The sequence below is a fragment of the Scyliorhinus torazame genome, chromosome 22 (assembly GCF_047496885.1).
Source record: "Scyliorhinus torazame isolate Kashiwa2021f chromosome 22, sScyTor2.1, whole genome shotgun sequence".
In the NCBI taxonomy this organism is placed as follows: domain Eukaryota; kingdom Metazoa; phylum Chordata; class Chondrichthyes; order Carcharhiniformes; family Scyliorhinidae; genus Scyliorhinus; species Scyliorhinus torazame.
The window spans coordinates 59,709,576-59,731,559 of record NC_092728.1 but is presented as its reverse complement, the minus strand read 5'-3'; positions in this window follow the sequence as shown (position 1 = coordinate 59,731,559).

The window sequence follows — 21,984 nt, the reverse complement described above, 5'->3', positions numbered from 1 at the left end:
GTTCTCTGTGTTCATTAGCTGCCTGTCTGTGCCTGTCTGGATTTCATTATCTGCATGTCTGCATATCATGAGATCTCCCCCCTTTTTTAAAAATGTTTTGTTGGCACATGGGAACATACTTACATGTGGTGGCATATATTAACATATTTGCAAGCAGTGGCATATGTGAACGTATTTACATGTGAAGACAGCTGACTAATGTGAGAAAACAGAACGTAGCAAACAAAACAAATGTTCATAAGTCCAGTCTCTGGGGTTTGCATCTGATCCTTGTTGACCACCAGAGAGGTGGTGGTGGGACGACAGCGCCTTGACAGGCAGGATGGAAGCCTGACTGGGGGCCTCGTAGTTTGAGGTATCAGGAAGTGGCAAAACAACGGATGGAAATGGAGAAGAATGTGGTTGTGGGCAGGCAACTTTGCGCAGTGCCCGTCTGTTTCGTTGCACAACAGAACCATCAGCCATACGTACAACATACAATGGGGGCGCAGCCTGTTGAACAACGACAACTGGAGCAGACCAGCTACCATCCGGTATCTTGATCCTGACAGTGTCTGTCGGGAATAACACGGGCAAATCGGTGGCATGAGCATCATAGCCCTGCTTTTGCTGGTTTTGGAGCTGCTGCACCTTCTGCAGCACCGGGAGGTGATCCAGGTTGGGCAAGTGTATGGCTGGAAGTGTCGTTCGCAGGTCCCTGTTCATCAGGAGTTGAGCCGTCGACATGCCAGTGGACAGTGGGGTCGCCCTGTACGCAAGCAGCGCGAGATAGATGTCAGAAGCAGAATCCGCGGCCTTGCAGATGAGCTGTTTCACAATGTGCACCCCTTTTTCAACCTTTCCATTGGACTGCGGATAGTGTGGACTGGAAGTGACATGTTTGAAATGGTATGACTTGGCAAACAGAGACCACTCATGGCGGTTGAAGCACGGGCCATTGTCACTCATGACAGTGAGTGGGATACCATGCCTGGAGAACTTCTCCTTACAGGCCTTGATGACGGTCCGAGGTGTGAGGTCTGAGAGCTTCACGACTTCAGGGTAATTGGAGAAATAGTCAATAATCAACATGTAGTCACGGCCATTCGCACGAAAGAGGTCAATGCCAACCTTGGACCACAGGGATGTCTTGATTTCATGCTGCTGGAGCGTCTCCTTGCTCTGCTCTGGCTGGAAGCGTTGACAGGTTGCACAGTTGAGGACCATGTTCGAGATGTCGTGGCTAATACCGGGCCAGTAGACAGCCTGCCTGGCTCTGCGTCTGCACTGCTTGACGCCCAGGTGTCCCTCATAGATTTGGCGGAGCGCTAAGCTCTGGAGACTGAGTGGAATGACAATCCGGTCCAGCTTGAGGAGGATACCATCAATCACCATCAGGTCGTCTTTTACATTGAAAAATTGAGGGCACTGCCCTTTCTGCCAGCTATTGGCGAGGTGGTGCATGACACGTTGCAAGAGCGGGTCTTTGGCTGTCTCCTCGCGAATCCGAACCACCTTCTCATCAGACGCCGGAAGGGTGCTAGCACACAGCTGCACCTCTGATTCAATCTGTCGGATGATTTCCAGCGGTTCACTAGGCAATGTGATGGAGCGGGACAATGCATCAGCGATGATGAGCTCCTTGCCAGGAGCGTACACTAAGTCAAAGTCGTACCTTCTGAGTTTGAGGAGGATGCGCTGCGACCAAGGCGTTATGTCGTTCAGGTCCTTGTGGATAATGTAGACCAGAGGCCTATGATCCATCTCGACAGTGAATGTCGGCAGGCCATAGACATAGTTGTGAAACTTGAGAATGCCAGTGAGAAGACCCAGGCATTCCTTCTCTATTTGCGCATACCTTGTTTCGGTGGGCGTCATGACCCTCGATGCGTAGACTACCGGTGCCCAGGATGAAGTGTCATCGCGTTGAAGCAACACCGCACTGATGCCATCCTGGCTCGAATCTGTCGAGATCTTCGTCTCCCTGTCTGGGTCGATAAATGCCAATACGGGTGCAGTGGTGAGCTTGGCTTCCAGCTCCAACCACTCTGCCTGATGTACTGCCTTCCACTTAAAGACAGTGGTCTTTTTTACCAGGTTTTGTAGGGCCGTGGTGTGTGAGGCCAGGTATGGGATGAACTTGCCCAGAATATTGACCATGCCCAGGAAGCGCAGCAACGCCTTCTTGTCTTCAGGGACCTTCATGGCTTTGATGGCCTTGACCTTGTCTGTGTCCGGGCGCACGCCCTGCTGAGAGATCTGGTCACCTAGGAACTTGAGTGTCGACATGCCAAAGCAACATTTGGACCTGTTCAGCTTCAGGCCATTGGCATAGACATGGCGGAATACCTGCTGGAGACGGGAAACATGCTCTTCAGGGTTCGTGGACCATATGATGATGTCGTCCATGTACACACGAACCCCTTCAATGCCTTCCATCATCTGCTCCCGGAACGATGGAAGATCTCCGATGCCGAGACAATGCCAAATGGCATGCGATTACAGCAATATCTGCCAAACGATGTGTTGAAGGCGCAGCGCCTTCTGCTGGACTCATCCAGCTGGATTTGCCAAAATCCATGTGACACATCTAACTTGGTGAAAAAACATGTGTGTGCCATCTCACTGGTGAGTTCCTCCCGCTTCGGGATAGGGTATATTCTTATTGAGATCCTTGGGATCAATGCAGATGCGCAGGTCTCCTGAAGGCTTTCTGACACATACCATCGAGCTGACCCAGTCAGTCGGTTCGGTTCCCTTGGAAATGATGCCCTGTTGCTGAAGATCCTTGAGCTGTGCCTTCAGGCGCTCCCTCAGCGGAGCCGGGACCCGGCGTGGTGCGTGGACCACTGGCTTGGCATCAGGTCGTAGCAGAATATTGTATCTATATGGCAATGTGCCCATCCCGTCGAACACATCTGGATACTGAGTGAGGATGTCGTCAATGCCGGCCTGAAGATCCACATTGGAAGATGTTGTTGTGTCAACCCGCTGCACGAGGTTCAGCTGCTTGCAGCCCTGTGCGCCAAGTAGGGATGCCCTGTCTGGCTTGACAATTTCAAAATGTAACCATGCATGAGTGCTCCGGTTGGAGATGACTAGATGGCAGGATCCCAGTGCCGTGATGGCATATCCGTTGTAGTCCAGGAGCCTGCAGGCTGCTGGAAGGACCTTGAGGGGCTTCTTAATGCGTTTGAAATCTGTCTGTGAGAGGAGGTTGGCAGAAGCACCTGTGTCCAGCTTAAACTGGATGGAGCAGTGGTTGACCTGCATCACCGCACGCCATTCGTCCGCAGAATCCACAGCGAGGATGGATTGAATTTGTGATGAGTTGGATGTGGCATATTCACATTTGGTAATGATGCCCACACAGTAGACGGAGTCCAGGCATTCTTCCTCTGGATTCGTTGTGCTGCCAGGGTCAGAATCCTGTAATCGTTGTTGCACACTCTGAATGCTCCGTCGTCGGAATTGGGAGCGCTGGCCCCTGACTGGTGGTGCAGACCTGCACAAGGCTGCATGATTTCCAGCCTTCCGGCAGTTTAAACATCGCCTGCCTCTTGCAGGGCAGTGTTTCTTTAAGTGGGTGTTGCCGCAGTTCGAGCACGTCATGACGTTGGCGTCCTGACGCTCCGCGTGTTTTCGCACATGCGCAGTGCGGGTATCGGCCGCTTCGTTATCCCGTTCGCCTCGCGCATGCGTGGGGCCCTGGGAAAAGAGCGCGAAATGGCGGCTTTCATCAATGCTTAGGCGCTGCATCCGGGAGATGGCCTGCACGCACTCTGCCTCATGGGAGGCAAGTATCTAATTTTCAGCCGATTTGTACTGGGCATAGCAATTTTTGGCGTGCTCATGCACTGTGCATGTTTCAATCGCAACTGGCAGGGTCATATGCTTGAGTTTCAGTAGCTGCTCTCTCAGAGGATCAGAGTGAACTCCAAAAACAATTTTGGTCTCTGTTCATGGAGTCAGCAATATCACCAAAATTGCAGGACAGCGCTAGCAGGCGGAGATTAGTGAAGAAGGAATTGAAAGATTCATCTTTACCTTGTAGACGCTGTTTGAATATGTAGCGCTCGAAGATTTAATTGGTGTCCACTTCACAGTGACTATCAAACTTGTCCAGGATGATCTAAAACTTTGACTTGTCCTGGTCTTTGGTGAAGTGAAAAGTGTTGAAGAGTTCGATGGCTTGATCACCCACTGTTGAGAGGAGAAGCGCGATCTTCCTTGCAGCAGACGCACCCACGAGGTCTGAAGCTTCGATGTACAGCAGAAACTTTTGCTTGAATGTCCGCCAGATGGCACTGAGATTGCCGGAGGTCCTGAGCTGGTGAAGAGCCTGAAGCTTCTCCATGGTGCCGGGATACATTCGCTGGTCGTCACGGAACGGACTGAGGTAAACCACCTAGATTAAGCAGTCTCCTGGTAGCATGTCGTGTTATGTACTCTGGGATAACACAGGCTGCAACTGGATGCAGCTTTAACCAAAAGATACTCCAGACTTTGAAGTTAGTTCAATCTGATTTATTGAACCAGAAGCACAATTAGCACAGTTCTCTATGAGTTCGACTCTCTGCTAACCTAAGTGTGGTTACTCTGTCTGACTGAACCAGACTAGCTCTTAGCCACGTGCTGGAGGTGTGATACTGTACATACACCCTGACTCACTCTGTAGATGTGCATCAATGGAAAGAGGTGGAGTGTGAGTACCTCGTGCCTTTTATAGTGAGATACCACCCCTGAGTATCCTGCCTGCTCATTGGTCATGTCCTGTTCTCTGTGTTCATTAGCTGCCTGTCTGTGCCTGTCTGGATTTCATTATCTGCATGTCTGCATATCATGACATGACCATTCCACCTATGTTTTCAGGATAGTGTCTTAGAACAGCACATGCAGGTGCCAATTAGAGAGCAGGGGACCACTAGGCCTGGCATTGAACAATGAGATAGGCTTAATTAATGACCTCATAGTGAATGCGGGTCTATGTGGCAGCGATTATAATGGGTGCAATTTGCCCGAATGGGAACAGAGTCTCATAGTGCGCAATTAGCTGGCTGATTGCTAGTGCTCGGAGTGCCGAGAAACACAACGCTATTGAATGGCCATTCAGGTATGTCGGGTGCCTCAGCGGAGAATGAGCAGCAGAGGTCCCACTTAGTGCCATTTTAAGCACTGAGTAGCTCAGTTCGCCGGAGCTCCGCAGTGCAGGGAGAGATCAGGACCCCATTTTTAGAAAGGATAAAGAAGAAGGGGTGGTAACTATATTGATTATAGAAAACTCATTGCAATTGATTGAAGCGGCATAGCTAATGTTGGATAGCCACAGGATCGATATGGATTACAATGGGTAAGAAGGAATTGATCATGTTAACAGGGATACCTGGAGTATCGAAGAGTGGGAGGGAATTGGAAGAAGAAATATGCACGCAAATCCATAAATTGAGTAAAAGGCAGGGAATAACCATTAGCGATTTGAACTTTCTCCAACTAACCTGCCAAGCTGGAGGGAAAGAAGCTCTGGGAACAGAGTTTTTACAATGTGTTCAGAATCTCTTTCTTACCCAATAGATGATGAATTCACTGCTGGATCTAATAATGGAATAGGAATCAGAATAGCAAGACATAACTAAAACAAAGATAAAACTAATTTGGAGGAGATGAGAATAGAACTTGGGACAAGGAAATTGGGAAAAAATAAATTGAGAAAAGAGATTTAATAGTGGGGCAAAATATTTAAATACTGATAGAGTTTCGAAGAAATATCTAACACAAAGAACCAGCTGATAATGAAAATCATGGTTGAATAAAGAGATCAGGGTGGAAATGAAATTGAATTTCAGACATTATGCTCAGTGCACAATGAGGAATAGAGAGAATGGAAAAAGGGAACACAAATGTTTGGAAATAAGTCAGAAAAAGTTAGGAAGGAAACAAGAATTACAAAATTAAATTGGAAGGAACATAAGAAAATGTAAAGCATTCAACAGGCAGTTAAGTAATAAGAGAGAAATAAATATAGGGACAGGGCTTCAAAACGATACTAACAATAAGCAAATAGGCGACAAGCATTTAATAGCAGGGACACTGAATAGTTCCTTTGCCATCAGTATTTACCAGGAGACATTAAAATGGACCAAAAATGTCACAAAGATATTTAGGATAGAAAGGTCAGAGATAATTGATGAACTCATCAAACCGATCTGGCTGGATTTCTACTGCATGGATTAAAACTACGTTAGGGAAGAGAAAGCAGACATTGTTATATACACTTAACAAAATATTAGGAATAGGAACAGTGCCTGAGGACTGCATTACATTACAGGTAATGTAATTTCTAAACTTAAAAAATGGGTATAGAACAAATGTAAGTATCCATAAACTAGTTGGCTTGACAATGGTAGGTAAGTAACTGTGGCGGCACAGTGGTTAGCACTGCTGCCTCACAACACCAGGGAACCGGGTTCAATTCAGGCCTCGGATGACTGTCTGTCAAGTTTGTATGTTCTCCCCATGTCTGCGTGGGTTTCCGTCAGGTACTCCAGTTTCCTCCCACAGTCTAAAGATGTGCGGCTGGATTGGCCATGCTAAATTGCCCCTGAATATCGATGGATATGCAGCTTAGGTTACTGGATTTGGGGATAGGGCGAGGTGGACAGAATACTCATTCGAAGGGACGGTGCAGACTTGATGGGCTGAATGGCCTCCTTTTGCACTGTAAAGATTCTATGAATCCATAACTGAATTTTTGAAGGTGCAACCTATTTAGAAATCAAAAACATAATGCAAATTAGTCAGGACAAATTTCAAAATATTACGGCCATGCCTGACCAATGATTATGATCCCGGACTAGATCCCAACAGTGGCTAGGATACTGGGTAGAAACCCCAACATTTAATTTTAATTTTGTTAGACTACGAGGAAAGGACACCTCGCTCCAGGAGTGATTACACAAAGAAATAGAGGTATGGTACAGTAAAACAAACTTTATTACTAACATGGTGTTAAAATATCTTTAACACCACACCAGAGAATAACTCATAATTACCCCTTGAACAATACTACTCAATACCCTTAATTGCTATCTTTATTCCCACTAAAAAAAAAACAAGAAACAAATCTCAGCTCTCAATCCATTTTAACTACCGATGGCACACATGAATACTTTCTTTGCAGAGATGTTCTTTGAGAAAGAGAGATCTTTTGATACTGCTTTAAAGACAAGGGGCTGGATTGTCCAAGCCTCCACACCAAAATCGTGATCAGCACTAGGCGGAGAATGGGCGTTCACATGGAAATCGTAACTGGTGACGCTGAAGCGATTCTCCGGTCCCCAGAGAATTGACAGAGGCCCCCCCCTCTGATTCTCCGCCCATATTCCTGACCGAATTCCTGACGGCGTTGCTCTAACCATGTATCGGCCATCGGGAACCTTGGATGGCAGCTGCGGACTCAGCCCGCGGCTGCCCTTGTGGGGTGGGGGGGAGGGGATCGTTCACTGGGTGGGACCTCATGGAAGCCCGGGGAGCAATCGGGTGGCTCTGATCCACTGCCGCGCACGATCTCAGCGGGGGGGCGGGAAGGCCTACCTTTTCCATGACGGTCCAAGTTGCGAGTCCCGACCAGAACGGAGGAGGCCGTGTAGGCACTCTGCTAAAGGACCAGTGCGACTGTTCGTGAATGGCTGAATGGATGAATGAATGAATGGGTAGGCTGGCAATGCAAATATGTACAAGGGTAGGGTGAGTAAGGCAGGTGAGAGGGTGGGTAGAGTTGTGGATGGGTAGAGTGGGTCAGATGTGTAGTGAGGCCAGTGAGTGAATAGGGTGGCAGGTGGATAGGGTGGCAGGAGGATAGGGTGGCAGGTGGATAGGGTGGCAAGTGAATAGGGTGGCAGGTGGATAAGGTTGGGGGATAGTTGGGAAACAGGAGAGATAGTAAGGGAGTTGGAGGGGTGGTGGTTGGGGGGTGGGTGGGAAATAGTCAGTGGGCATGATTGGGAGCCCGTTGTATAGTTTTCAAAGAGTTAGAGCAGGATTTCACTGTCTGACATTTCCTGGGTACGTATCCACTTAGTACCTCGGGTGTATCCGATGTTTCCAGCTCTAACTCAGAGTCAGAGACATTGCGAAGGATCCCAGGACACAGGGGAATTACCCATCAGCAGTTGTAACTTCCCAGGAAATTACCACAAAGGTCAGTGCATCAGGACTCCCACAGGACACCAACGCACATCTTGGATCATACATCCAGACTCTGACAACCTGGAGAACGAAAGATTTGGGCCAATAAGAATTAATTTGCGAAGACTAATGAAAAGAAGATGCTTTCACTTGTGAGGCAGATCAAAAATAGGGGCAATAAAAGAAAGTTGTTCACCAATAGGTCCAAGAGGGAATGCTTATCCAGAGAGGGGGTTATAGAATGTGGAACATGCTACTACTGGGAGTAGTTGCGGCAAGTAGAATGAAAGTCAATCCAGATAAACACATCACTGAGAAAGGGGTGGAAATATCACATGCTAGGATTGGATGAAGAGGAGGAAACTCATAGAATCACAGAATCCCTACTTGGGGAAAATAGACATTGGAATCTGTCAGTGCTCCAAATAGCCTTTCTCTGCGCTGTATCTTCCACATCATGGAAACTTTATTTCAGCTGTGAGGCACGGATTGCTAGAAAAGGACCTTGCGGATAACAGAAGGATGAATTGCCAATATACCACAGTGCAGCAAAACTGGATCTGAGGATCTGGTGATATTGAAGATCGTGAAATGTACATTTGTCCAGTTTCTGAAGCTTCTCCAGTGCCATAAAATACACAGATCTGACATGGATTCGAACCCATTTGCCAGCTAGTTCATATAATCTGAATCTATTCCTCCTAACATTTGAAAGTTTGATTCATATGAATTTTATGTTTTAAATCCAAATTACAACTTAAATAATCCTACTTGATGATACACCTGATGTGTATTGTAATCAGTGATAATTATGGTCCCTTTGCACAATGGTTCCAGTCCTTCACTTTCATTCAGTGTTCAACAGTAAATGTGCAATGAATGTTAAACCTCTCTCAATATTTGGAATAAAGTTCCTAACTCTAATCTTTATCCCTTCATAATCCGAAAGCCTAGCACCAAGATCAGCAAGGGGTCGGCAGCAAGTTGCTGTAAGATCAACAATATTCATCATAGAATCTTGTAGCACAGTTTAGGAGACTATTCACTCTAACATGATGGTGCTGGTTGTATCAAAGAGTTATCAATTAGTTCCACACATGTTGCTCTTTCAGCATCAGCTGTTCAAATGTTTTCTTTATCATACAAATCAAATCCCAGTTAAGTTGCGATCGAATCAAAGGTGGCACGCTGCCACATTGGTTAGCACTGCTGCCTAAGGACCTGAGGAACCGGGTTTGTTCGCGGCCCCAGGTCACTGTCTGTTTGGAGTTTGCACATTCTCTCCATGTCTGCAAGGGTCTCACCCCCAGAACCCAAAGATGTAAAGGTTAAGTGAATTGGCCATGCTAAATTGTCCCTTAATTGGAAAAACACAATTGGGTACTCTCACTTTAAAAACAAGTTGTGATTGAATCTACTTCCTTTAATGACAGTGCATTCCAAATCAATATTATAACATACTCAGATGTCTGACTAAAATGGCCCACTGTTTATGAATGCAGTAGAAAGGAAAAGTGTAGAAGTCTAAGCAGCGAATACTCAACCACTTTTTCCTGGCTCTGCTGTAAACTATTGCTCTGCTGTCAATGGGTTTGCAAGGAATAATTATTACAGGACTGTAGGCGCAAAGTCATCTTCAGCATTCACTAGAGCTGACAATAGCATGTGCAAGCTGAGCCATTCTGACCAAAATGCCAATGAAAATAGAGCAAAGAATAATACAGATTATCCCTGCCAAACTCTTACAAATCCAAATCCCTGTCAAATGCATGCAATTCCCAATTTGTGTGCATTTTTGGCAATATGTCTGGTAGAATTCCAGTAGCAAAACATTCACACAACTTGAATAGTCCTCAATACCCCAAAGTCATCTTGCTTGCCAATCCCAAGATCATGCCAAATGTACCTCAATGGTAGAAATTATAAGTAATCAAGCCAAAGGACTGATTAATGAACTGAAGAAAATCAACACAGGAACAGTTCAATGAAAAATCATAAAATGTCTCTTTTCTACTTTCCTGTCTCCCTCTAGACAGACACCAACAGGACTGTCGACCATTCCTAGCATTCCCAAATTTATGTCACTTCACAACAAGCCAACAATGTCCTTGATTTTACCACAGTGGAAATTACGTTCTTTGCTCTCTCTCTCCCGCAACTCAGTATATCCCCAATAGCACTGGTTATCACAAACTTTACTTCTAAGTTTACTTGGGCAATAATCTTTGAACTTCAAACACCCTCCTCTTCCCACCTTGTAAACTAACCACGAGTAGACAACTTTTTGTTCATCAATTGTTTTTTTACAAATTCAACATGAAAAAAACAATTGCAATCTGAGCTTCACGAGCACTTTTCCTTCCAATCCGATTCTCTACATTTTTATTCAATTGCTGAGAGCTGATGATCTCTTCAGGGCAGCTAATAATAATAATAATAATAATCTTTATTGTCACAAGTAGGCTTACATTAATTCCAAGCCGGGAATCGAACCTGAACCCTGGCGCTGTGAAGCAACAGTGCTAACCACTGTGATATCGTGCCGCCCATCTCGCTCAGAAGGAATGATGGAGGTCTTGCAGTCTAAGGAACATAATTATATCATTGGAATATCAGGCATGAAGCAAGGGTCAGAGGAACAGGCATTATTTCACCTGTTAAGGTCAAAATGGGCTACCTCATGAAGGCCAACAGTTCTGCTTCTGACTTCACCTTCTTTATGACAATGAGCAATGACAATTAGCGACTTCTGGATTTCTTATTGTATCTGTGATTGTGGATTATTTGAAAATAATGGAAAACTTTTAAGGTTTGAACTGAAAAAATTGATAGCTGTATCAAATACAATGCCTGGAGGTAATGCTTCCAAGTAGTTAATTGGGTATGCGATTGTGCAAGCAACTGCCCCTTCATGTGCAGTTATGTAATCTTAAAGGGACCACTCAGTACAACCAGCTGACCGCGTAAAACGAACAGACGTTAGGCAGAATATTAGCCCCAAGTGCCCTGTCACCACACGTGGAACAATGGCTATTCCCAAAAAATCTGGCTGGATGTTTTATGGTTTTACTCAAGGGTTGCTTACAAGAGACCAATCATTCATTCCTGGAAACTCCAGGACAAACTTGAAGAGTTGGCAACTCTACCTGGCTGTAAACTCTGCGTTGAGAAAGGAGCATAATTTAGGGGTTCCGGTGATTCTCTCAGCTGGTATCCGCTTAACGGCACGAACATCCATTTGAACATCAAACTCCGAAGCCATAATCAAACAGAGTGCAGCTTGTCAGGTATTCATAATTGTGTTGACAGTTCACATTGTTAAGGTTTGTGATGCAAAACTCTGTTTAAAAGGCAATCAGTTATGCAAGGTAAATTATTTCAGAACATTGTTCAGAATATCACACGACAATTTTTGAAGTAATGGGTAGCAGGGCGAGTCTCAATTCCATTAGCAGGCAGGTTGTTAAAATGCACTGTGCATATTCAATACTCCTTATTTACTCATTAGTAACTGCAGGGGTGATTTCTGAAAATCATCTCCCCGTTTATTCTGTTCCTTGGCAACCACAGGATGTTGAATACATTTTTCTCACAATGATTTCTTCTAATTTACTTCAGGAAAAGCATCAACTGTGTTGTTCCATGGTCGGCTGCCCCGTCTAATGTTTTTATTTTAATTTATCTTTGCTTCAGGTGACATTTTTGTCCTTGCCAGGGTTAAGGACAGTGGTACTGAATGTTATGGTTGAAGAATGGAATTTGACTCCGCAGAGAGGATTTTGGCCGGGATTCTCCCCAAGCCGGCGGGCGGGCCATACCGGCGCCGAAGAGTGACGTGAACCACTCTGACGTCGGGCCGCCCGGAAGTTACGGAATCCTCTGCACTTCTGGGGGCTAGGCCGACGCTGGAGTGGTTGACGCCATGCCAACCAGCGCCGAAGGGCCTCCACTGGCCAGCATGAGTTGGCACATGCGCGGGAGCGCCAGCGTATTCTGGCGCATGCACAGAACTGCTGGTGTGATCCCTACACATGAGCAGGGCGTTTCTTCTCCAGGCCGGCCATGGCAGAGCTTTACAGAGGCCGGCGCGGAGGGAAAGATTGCCCCCACGGCACAGGCTCACCCGCAGATCGGTGGGCCCCGATCGCGGGCCAGGCCGCCGTGGGGGCCCCCCCCCCCCCCCCCCCCCCCGAGGACTCCACAGGCTGCCCTCAGAGCCAGGCCCTGCCGGTATGGACCTTGTGTATTTCATGTTGGCGGAACCAGCCAAAAACGGGCGACCGCTCGGCCCATCGGGGCCCGAAGAATCGCCGGGGGGGGCCACTGCCAACGAACCCCGACTGGCGCGACGTGATCCTCGTCCCCGCCAAAAAAACGGCCCGGAGAATTCGGCAGTCGCCGTCAGAGCGGCGGGGCAGAATTCATGCCGCCCTCCGGTGATTCTCCGACCCGGTGGGAGGTCGGAGAATCCCGCCCTTTGTCTTCGATATTGGGGAAATGTTGAAGTCGACCGTGGAAAATACACGACAGTGATTTTTGCCTGGATTATCCAATTAGTGGCCAAAGGGTGAATTCACCATCCGATTAGGCAGTCAAAGCTGGGGGACCAATAGGAAGCCCTCATGGAAGTGTGTGCAGCCAACAGTTCAGGTCATAGGAAGGGAGCGGGTGCGGTCACCTAGGTGTATTTCAACTACTTTAAAAATATGAAGTAAAATTGGCCACAGACCACCATTGTGCAGGGGAAGATCATCCACATATAGTCAGGAAGAGCCTCAAAGGCTGCAAAGAGGATAGATGCAAACTTCCCACAACCCCCCTCTGTGTGCTCCAGCATGTCCACCACATAGCGGCCAATGCCACAGGGTGGGTTTGTTAAGTTGAATGGAAAAGTCAATGCACTGGTACTAAAACATTTAAGCACATTCTATGCGAATCAGAACATTTACCATGTCATTGTCCAGTACAGAAAACATTATAAGAACTGTGAAAAACGAAATCACTTTGCGAAGATGTGTAAATCGAAGAAAGTGCACATGATTGTAGATGATGACCTTGTAGCGCACAAAGACTCACGAAAGATGAATCGAGATGAAGTCGATGAGGCTTTATTAAGCGTGACTTGTTCCCCGCAGTTCAGTAGCAGACTGGCCTGCGGGGGAGAACTCCTGGTTCTTATACTCCGCCTTCAGGGCGGAGCTAGAGGTCAACAGCCAACCAGGACCCGGGATCTGTCAGCCAATGACATCACGGCTTCACAGTCCCACATGACCCCTAATGCATACTACCACATTCACCCCTTGTTAAAAATGAACCCGGCGGGGTGGTGCTTCATATGGTGGTAAGGGTTTACAAGGCTGGTCCTGGGAGGAAATCTTTTGCATGTCATCACAGCATGTACAGAGGTTTTTTTTTTGTTTTGAACTATTTACAGTAAAAGGGGGAAAAAGGAAAACGTTCTCGTTACAGTCCACAATATAGTAGTGTTACATCGATGCCACGAGTCGGTCGGGCGGTCTGGTCGTCCTCGTCGATCGCCTCGGCCCCGGTGGTGGTGCTTGTTCCCGTGTTGTCGTCTCCGGGAGCCTTACGGTTTCTGCTTCCGCTTCACTTCTGGTCGGACCTGGGAGCAGGACCGATCCCCCGGGAAGGGGGCGCTCGGGGGGTGCGCCGGTGGCAGGGAGGGGGTGATTGGTGTCGGGGGGGTGTGCGTGTTGCCGGCGGGCGCCAGATCTCGCAGGGAGACCGTGTCCTGTCGGCCGTCGGGGTACTCCACGTAAGCGTACTGCGGGTTCGCGTGGAGGAGGCGAACCCTCTCGACCAACGGGTCCGACTTGTGCGCCCGCACATGTTTTCGGAGCAGGATGGGTCCTGGGACCGCCAGCCAGGTCGGCAGCGACGTTCCAGAGGAGGACTTCCTGGGGAAGACAAGGAGGCGCTCATGAGGCGTTTGGTTAGTGCTAGTACACAGTAGCGACCGGATGGAGTGGAGAGCGTCCGGGAGGACCTCCTGCCACCGTGAAACTGGGAGGTCCCTGGACCGTAGGGCCAGTAGGACGGTCTTCCAGACCATGCTGTTCTCCCTCTCTACTTGCCCGTTCCCCCGGGGGTTGTAGCTGGTCGTCCTGCTCGAGGCTATACCGTTGCTGAGCAGGAACTGGCGCAGCTCGTCACTCATAAAGGAGGACCCCCTGTCGCTGTGGACGTATGCGGGGCAACCGAACAGTGTGAATATGGTGTTAAGGGCTTTAATGACTGTGGCCGCTGTCATGTCAGGGCAGGGGATGGCGAAGGGGAAACGGGAGTACTCGTCCACCACGTTCAGGAAGTATATGTTGCGGTCGGTGGAGGGGAGGGGCCCTTTGAAATCCAGACTAAGGCGTTCAAAGGGACGGGAAGCCTTGATCAGGTGTGCACCATCCGGCCTGAAAAAGTGCGGTTTGCACTCTGCGCAGATGTGGCAGTTCCTTGTGACTGTACGGACCTCCTCCACAGAGCAGGGGAGGTTGCGGGACTTTATAAAGTGGTAGAACCGAGTGACCCCCGGGTGGCAGAGGTCCTCGTGGAGTGTTTGGAGGCGGTTAATTTGTGCGTTGGCACATGTGCCGCGGGATAGGGCGTTGGACGGCTCGTTCAGCTTTCCGGGACGGTACATGATCTCATAGTTGAAGGTGGAGAGCTCGATCCTCCACCTTAAGATCTTGTCTTTCTTAATTTTGCCCCGCTGTGCATTATCGAACATGAAGGCTACCGACCGTTGGTCCGTGAGGAGAGTGAATCTCCTGCCGGCCAGGTAATGCCTCCAATGTCGCACAGCTTACACTATGGCTTGGGTTTCCTTTTCCACTGAGGAGTGGCGGATTTCTGAAGCGTGGAGGGTTCGGGAGAAAAAGGCCACGGGCCTGCCCGCTTGGTTAAGGGTGGCCGCTAGAGCTACATCGGAGGCGTCACTCTCGACCTGGAAGGGGAGGGACTCGTCGATGGCGCGCATCGTGGCCTTTGCGATATCTGCTTTGATGCGGCTGAAGGCCTGGCAAGCCTCTGTTGACAGAGGGAAGGTCGTGGTCTGTATTAGGGGGCAGGCCTTGTCTGCGTACTGGGGGACCCACTGGGCGTAATATGAAAAAAAACCCAGGCAGTGTTTTATGGCTTTTGAGCAGTGCGGGAGGGGAAATTCCATGAGGGGGCGCATGCGTTTGGGGTCGGGGCCTATTATCCCATTGCGCACTACATATCCCAAGATGGCTAGCCGGTTTGTGCTAAACACACACTTGTCCTCGTTGTATGTGAGGTTCAAGGCTTTAGCGGTCTGGAGTAATTTTTGGAGGTTGGCGTCGTGGTCCTGCTGATCGTGGCCGCAGATGGTTACGTTGTCGAGGTACGGGAACGTGGCCTGCAACCCGTGTTGATCAACCATTCGGTCCATCTCTCGTTGGAAGACCGAGACCCCGTTTATGACGCCAAATGGGACCCTTAGGAAGTGGTATAATCGCCCGTCTGCCTCGAAGGCTGTGTACTTGCGGTCACTTGGGCGGATGGGGAGCTGATGGTAGGCGGACTTGAGGTCCACGGTGGAGAAGACCTTATATTGGGCAATCCGATTGACCATGTCGGATATGCGGGGGAGAGGGTACGCATCTAGTTGTGTGTACCTGTTGATGGTCTGGCTATAGTCTATGACCATCCTTTGCTTCTCCCCTGTCTTTACTACTACCACCTGTGCTCTCCAGGGACTGTTGCTGGCCTGGATTATGCCTTCCTTCAGTAGCCGCTGGACTTCGGACCGAATGAATGTCCGGTCCTGGGCGCTGTACCGTCTGCTCCTAGTGGCGACGGGTTTGCAATCCGGGGTGAGGTTTGCAAACAAGGATGGGGGCTCAACCTTGAGGGTTGCGAGGCCGCAGATAGTGAGTGGGGGTATTGGGCCCCCGAATTGAAACGTTAGGCTCTGCAGGTTGCACTGAAAATCTAATCCCAGTAATGTGGGCGCGCAGAGTTGGGGAAGGACGTAGAGCCTGTAGTTTTTAAACTCCCTCCCTTGCACCGTTAGGGTCACTATGCAGAAGCCTTTAATCTGTACGGAGTGGGATCCTGCAGCTAGGGAAATCTTTTGCACACTGGGACGGATGGTCAAAAAACAGCATCTTACCGTGTCGGGGTGGATGAAGCTTTCCGTGCTCCCGGAGTCGGCCAGGCATGGTGTCTCGTGCCCGTTTATCAGCACCGTTGTTGTCGTCGTCTGGTGCGTCCGCGGCTGTGCTTGGTCCAGCGTCATTGAGGCCAGACGTGATCGTAGTGCTTGAGCATCTTCCTCGAACCCCGTGGAGCCGTCGACACTGGGGTCCGTTGTTGCCGCCCAAGATGGCGGTGGGGGTGAACAAAATGGCCGCCCCCATGCATCGCACATGGCTGGGGGGTCACAAGATGGCGGCGGGGGTGGACAAAATGGCCGTCCCCATGCGTCGCACAGGTCTGGGGGATCCCAAGATGGCGGCGCCCCTCCTCCCCTCGTGGTGGCCGGGACCCAAACTGGTTGCGCCTGCGGGTCGTACATGGGGCGCTGGGGGGGTTGGGGAGCGTTAGAAGCGCGCAGGAATCCTTGTTCGCCGGGGACAGCGGCGACCTCCCGGGACCGGCACACAGCCACGAAATGGCCCTTTTTCCCGCAGCTCTTACAAATCGCTGCGCGGGCCGGGCAGCGCTGCCGGGGGTGTTTCGCCTGGCCGCAGAAATAGCAGCGGGCCCCCCCGGGACGACTTGGCGTCTGAACCGCGCAAGCCTGTGGGGTGGGGGGGAGGGGGGGGGGTTTTCGCGACTGGGGTCCACGGAGCCCAAGGGGCTGCCGCGCGGTCGGGGCCGTAGGCGCGGGCGTTTCGCGCGACCACATCTAGTGAGGCTGCAAGGGCCCGTGCCTCTGAGAGTCCTAGCGACTCTTTTTCTAAAAGTCTTTGCCGAATTTGGGAAGAGTTCATACCAGCCACAAAAGCATCACGCATCAACATGTCCGTGTGTTCCATCGCATTTACCGGCGGGCAGCTGCAGGCCCATCCCAAAATTAGTAGCGCGGCGTAGAAATCATCTAATGATTCTCCGGGACTTTGCCGTCTCGTTGCGAGTTGGTAGCGTGCGTAGATCTTGTTCACTGGGCGAACATAGATGCTTTTTAGTGCTGCGAACGCCGTCTGGTAATCCTCTGCGTCTTCGATGAGAGGGAAAATTTCCGGGCTTACCCTCGAGTGCAGGACCTGTAGTTTCTGGTCTTCTGTGACCCAGCCGGGGGCCGTTCTGAGGTAGGCCTCAAAACAAGTCTGCCAGTGTTTGAAAACTGCTGCTGAGTTCACTGCGTTGGGGCTGAACTCAGGCATTCCGGGATGATCCTGAGCTCCATAGTTCTTTTAAGCACTCTTAATAAATTGTAGTGCACAAAGACTCACGAGAGACGAATAGAGATGAAGTCGATGAGGCTTTATTAAGCGTGACTTGTTCCCCGCAGTTCAGTAGCAGACTGGCCTGCGGGGGAGAACTCCTGGTTCTTATACTCCGCCTTCAGGGCGGAGCTAGAGGTCAACAGCCAACCAGGACCCGGGATCTGTCAGCCAATGACATCACGGCTTCACTGTCCCACATGACCCCTAATGCATACTACCACAGACCTAAACACTCAAACTGAACATTGGTGTAGTGAAAGCAAATTCCAAAGATGATGAATGGAAGGTTGGCTTAATGATTGCCAAAATGTTTGCCAAAAATTGCCAACATGCTAATGAGGGCGACACGGCGGCACAGTGGTTATCACTGCTGCCTCACAGTGCCAGGTACCAAGGTTCAACTCCACCCTTGAGCAACTGTCTGTGTGGAGTGTACACATTCTCCCCGTGTCTGCGTGGGTTTCCTCTGGGTGCTCCGGTTTCTCCCTACAGTCCAAATATATTAGGTGGGGTTACAGGGATAGGTCAGGCGAGTGGGCCTAGGTAGGGTGCTCCTTCAGAGCATAGGTGCAGATTCGATGGGCTGAATGGCCTCCTTCAGCACTGGAGCGATTCTATGGTTCTATGTTTGTTAATTTCAAGATTGACACAGGTACACAAGCAAATGTCATTCCTGTAAGCCTATATCATCAGAAAAGCAAAGGAAAACAACTAACAAAAACAAAAACAAAAATGAAGCTGGCCACTTACATGGGAAAGAAAGATGAAGAAATTGCTGTAGAAAGTCAATGCACACTCAGCGAACAATTTGGATTCAAAGGGATTGGTTACCTAAAGGCAGAACACACCATCAAAATTGATGAAACTGTGACACCCAAAATACACCCGCCCAGGAAAGTACCAATAATTCTGAGAGTAGAGTTGGACACGATGGAGGAAGCTAATATCATCAAGATAATTGAAGAACCAGCAAAGTGGGGTAAATCCATATGTAATTGTAACAAAATCAGATGGAAATCTGCTCGTCTACCTGGATCCCGGAAGTGACGAGGGCAAATTGGCGGCAATGAGTTGGTATTGGGGAAGGCGAGGATGTTAGGATGTTAGAATTACGCATCTAAGAGTAGACTTTCCGCTTTGGGTTCAAATTCATCCTTTTGAAAAGTGTTTTCTTTCCCTGCTGAATTTTTCATACAAACCCAAAATTTGCAAACACAAAATGTGATTGAACCATTGAACTGTGCTCTGCATGACTGATGGTGCTTCCTGCGGAATGTAAAGAACTGTGCCTCTACTATCTTCCGGAGCTGGTCTATGTTTACAATAGTACCCTACATTCCTCCTGCACTGGGTACTCGCCACACTCCTTCCCATGGATCCATCCTTGAGCACACCACGTATTGAGATCACCATGGCCAAGTTGATGAATGGATCACCGAGCATCATGCGGAGATAAGCCTGGCATTCCACAGAGGACTGAGAAAGTAGCGCTGCGAAGGAAAACGTTCTGACAAGGTGGATCTTCCCATCAGTGCAAGAGTATTCCCCTGGAAAAGAAATATCAGGGGTCTGAATGAGATGCAGAATTTCTGGAATCGTGAACCCCACAAAGTTATCAAGTGGCTTGATATGGGTGGCTACACGTCCATAGCTGAACCTGTAAGCTGGAGGACAGCCCTAGAAAATGGTTCACAGGGAGGAGTCTTTCAAGGCCAGAACTCAACGGCATCTCTGAGCCTCAAGTGTCGGAGACAGCAGCTCAAGTGAGGGGGACTCGGCTGGTAATGAGGAATCCTGGAGTGACCTGTGTGTTGTGAACTCAGGGGGTGTATCCAGTGTGAGGAGATCCACTCTGGTACTCAAAGAAGAAGCAGAGATGACCTAAAGTGAGGTTGCACCGAGGACGACAAGGGCTGCCAATCATCTGATCCTGGGAGGTATGACTGACCTGGACCCCTATGTGGCTGATCTATTCCAAAGTCTGGATCTCATTGAAATTGCCAGTTCAGATGAGAAGATGAGAAGTTCATCTCGATCAAATGCCAGATATCATCTCAATTCTTATCATTTGCCCCAATCAATGCTGCACGAAGACGATGCTGTCAACAATGGGGATTTGAAATTGCGAGCAGTCACAGCTTAACTGAAGCTCCGATTCACAGTGTGATCTGTGCAGTTTCCAGCATGAGAAGTCTCAAGCAGGGAGCAGTATCGTGAGGGAGATGAGTGGACCCTCGGTGACCTGACTCCCGCCTTCCAACTTCGGAGCGGGGGTGGGGGGGGTGGGGGGGTGGGGGGGGGGGGGAGGGGGGAGAACAGGTCTCGCCCACTTTAGGGTAATAGGACCCTGTCAGCACAGATTGTCAGCCTGGGAGGATGGCGGTGAGGAGATTCAGTGGGCCTGGGGGTTTCTCGCAGAACAGCAACCAAAGGCCTGACGAAAGCTAGAGGCACGGCCTGAGTTGGGAGTGTGGGCTGGAGGAGAAGGAAGCACCAAAGGCCTTGTAGAAACGGAGAGAGAGCAGGACTGCAGCCACAAAGCTGGAACAGCAGATCAAGCCTGATGAGTCACTGTGTTGAAGAGATGGTGGCGCCCCGAATAGGACAGAGATCTGGAGTATTGGTGGTGGACATTGTCTAAATAATTTGTTTCCTGAAGTTACGCTCTCCTTTGGGAATTTATACAGTTTTGAAGCAGGTGGATTAAAGGAATCCTGTTTCTTTTAACTTTTGTGCAGTCTTGAACTTAAATCTCACATTACACAAGGAAAGTTACATCACTGTTAGAGAACAAAAAAATGTCCCAGTTCCAAGCTGCCATTGTTTATGTGGAGCAAGTTAAGATTCAGCACAGCAAGATGCAAACCCGTTTGAACAACATGCCTTAATCCCAACAACAGAAAGAGACCATTTTCCTCACCTGCCATCCTTGAGGTCTGAATGTGACTCCATTCCTGGCTGCTAAGAAATGTATTGAGAACATCTTAACTCATTTGATGCAAAACCCAGTGGAGAATAGAATGTTTAATCTGACCAGGCTGGGCTGTAATTGAAACTATGATACACGTCCAGGTGATTATCTGCTGAACTATTTAACACCAGCAATGCCTCTAACAAAGGAAAATGCTCCATGGAAACCGTTTTAATCTGAACATACTCATTTTAGTTTTAGTTTTTAAAATTTATTCTTGGGAGGTGAATGGTGCTGATAAAAAAAACTGCTTTTACTGCCCACCCCTATTTGGTGAGTTGTCTTTTTGAAACCCGCAGAACAGTGGTGTACCATACCATCAGTGCTCCTAGAACCCCTACAGTGCAAGAGGAGGCCACTCAGCCCATCAAGTCTGCACTGACCCGCTGAAAGAGCACTCTATCTAGGCCCATTCCCCTGCCCTATCCTCATAACCCTGCGTATTGATCATGGCTAATCCACCGAACCTCCATATCTTTGGACTGTGGGGGGGAAACCGGAGCACCTGGAGGAAACCGACGAAATTCCACACAGACGAGGCTGGAATCGAACCCGGGTCCCTGACGCCGTGAGGCGACAGTGCTAACCACTGTGTCACCATGCCGCCCGACCTCAAAGAAATCAAGGGCGGACTTTTTCAATTATTTGCAGTGTCGCAGTGGCCGGGAAAAGCTGCATTGATGCTGTCGGCCCCAATGACGGCTTTCCCCGCCGTATTGTTGAATGCCCAAATCTCAGTGCCCGGAGGCAGTGCCAAGGTACTACCCGAGCATGATCCTCTGCCCCCTGAGCGATACATTCAGTTGAGCTCCTCCAGCGGGGTGCCCGCCAGGTGCACGCATGACGTCACACGCACGTGAGTGGATAATGTAACATGGGAATTATCATGTGGCAACCTTTTGCCCCATGCTGTTAGAGAGAGAGTTTGATCCAGCAACTGTGAAGGTTCGGCGATATAATTCCAAGTCAAGATAATGTGCGCGCTCGAAATCACTTTTAATTGTTATTTACATAATGAACTGAAGTCGCGGAATAGTAAACCAATGTAATATAATTATACGCAACTTTTATCCAAGCGTGTGCCATTCACATGTATGTGGGCGGCATGGTAGCACAATGGTTAGCACTGTTGCTTCACAGCACCAGGTATCCGGGTTTGATTCCAGGCTTTGATCACGGAGTCTGCACGTTTTCTCCGTTTCTGTGTGGGTTTCCTCCGGATGCTCCGGTTTCCTCCCACAAGTCCTGAAAGACGTGCTGTTAGCTGATTTGGAGATTCTGAATTCTCCCTCAGTTTACCCGAACAGGCGTCAGTGTGGCGACTAGGGCATTTTCACAGTAACTTCATTGCAATGTGAATGTAAGCCTACCTGTGACACTAATAAAGATTATTATTGTTATTAAACATAGCAAATACCACAC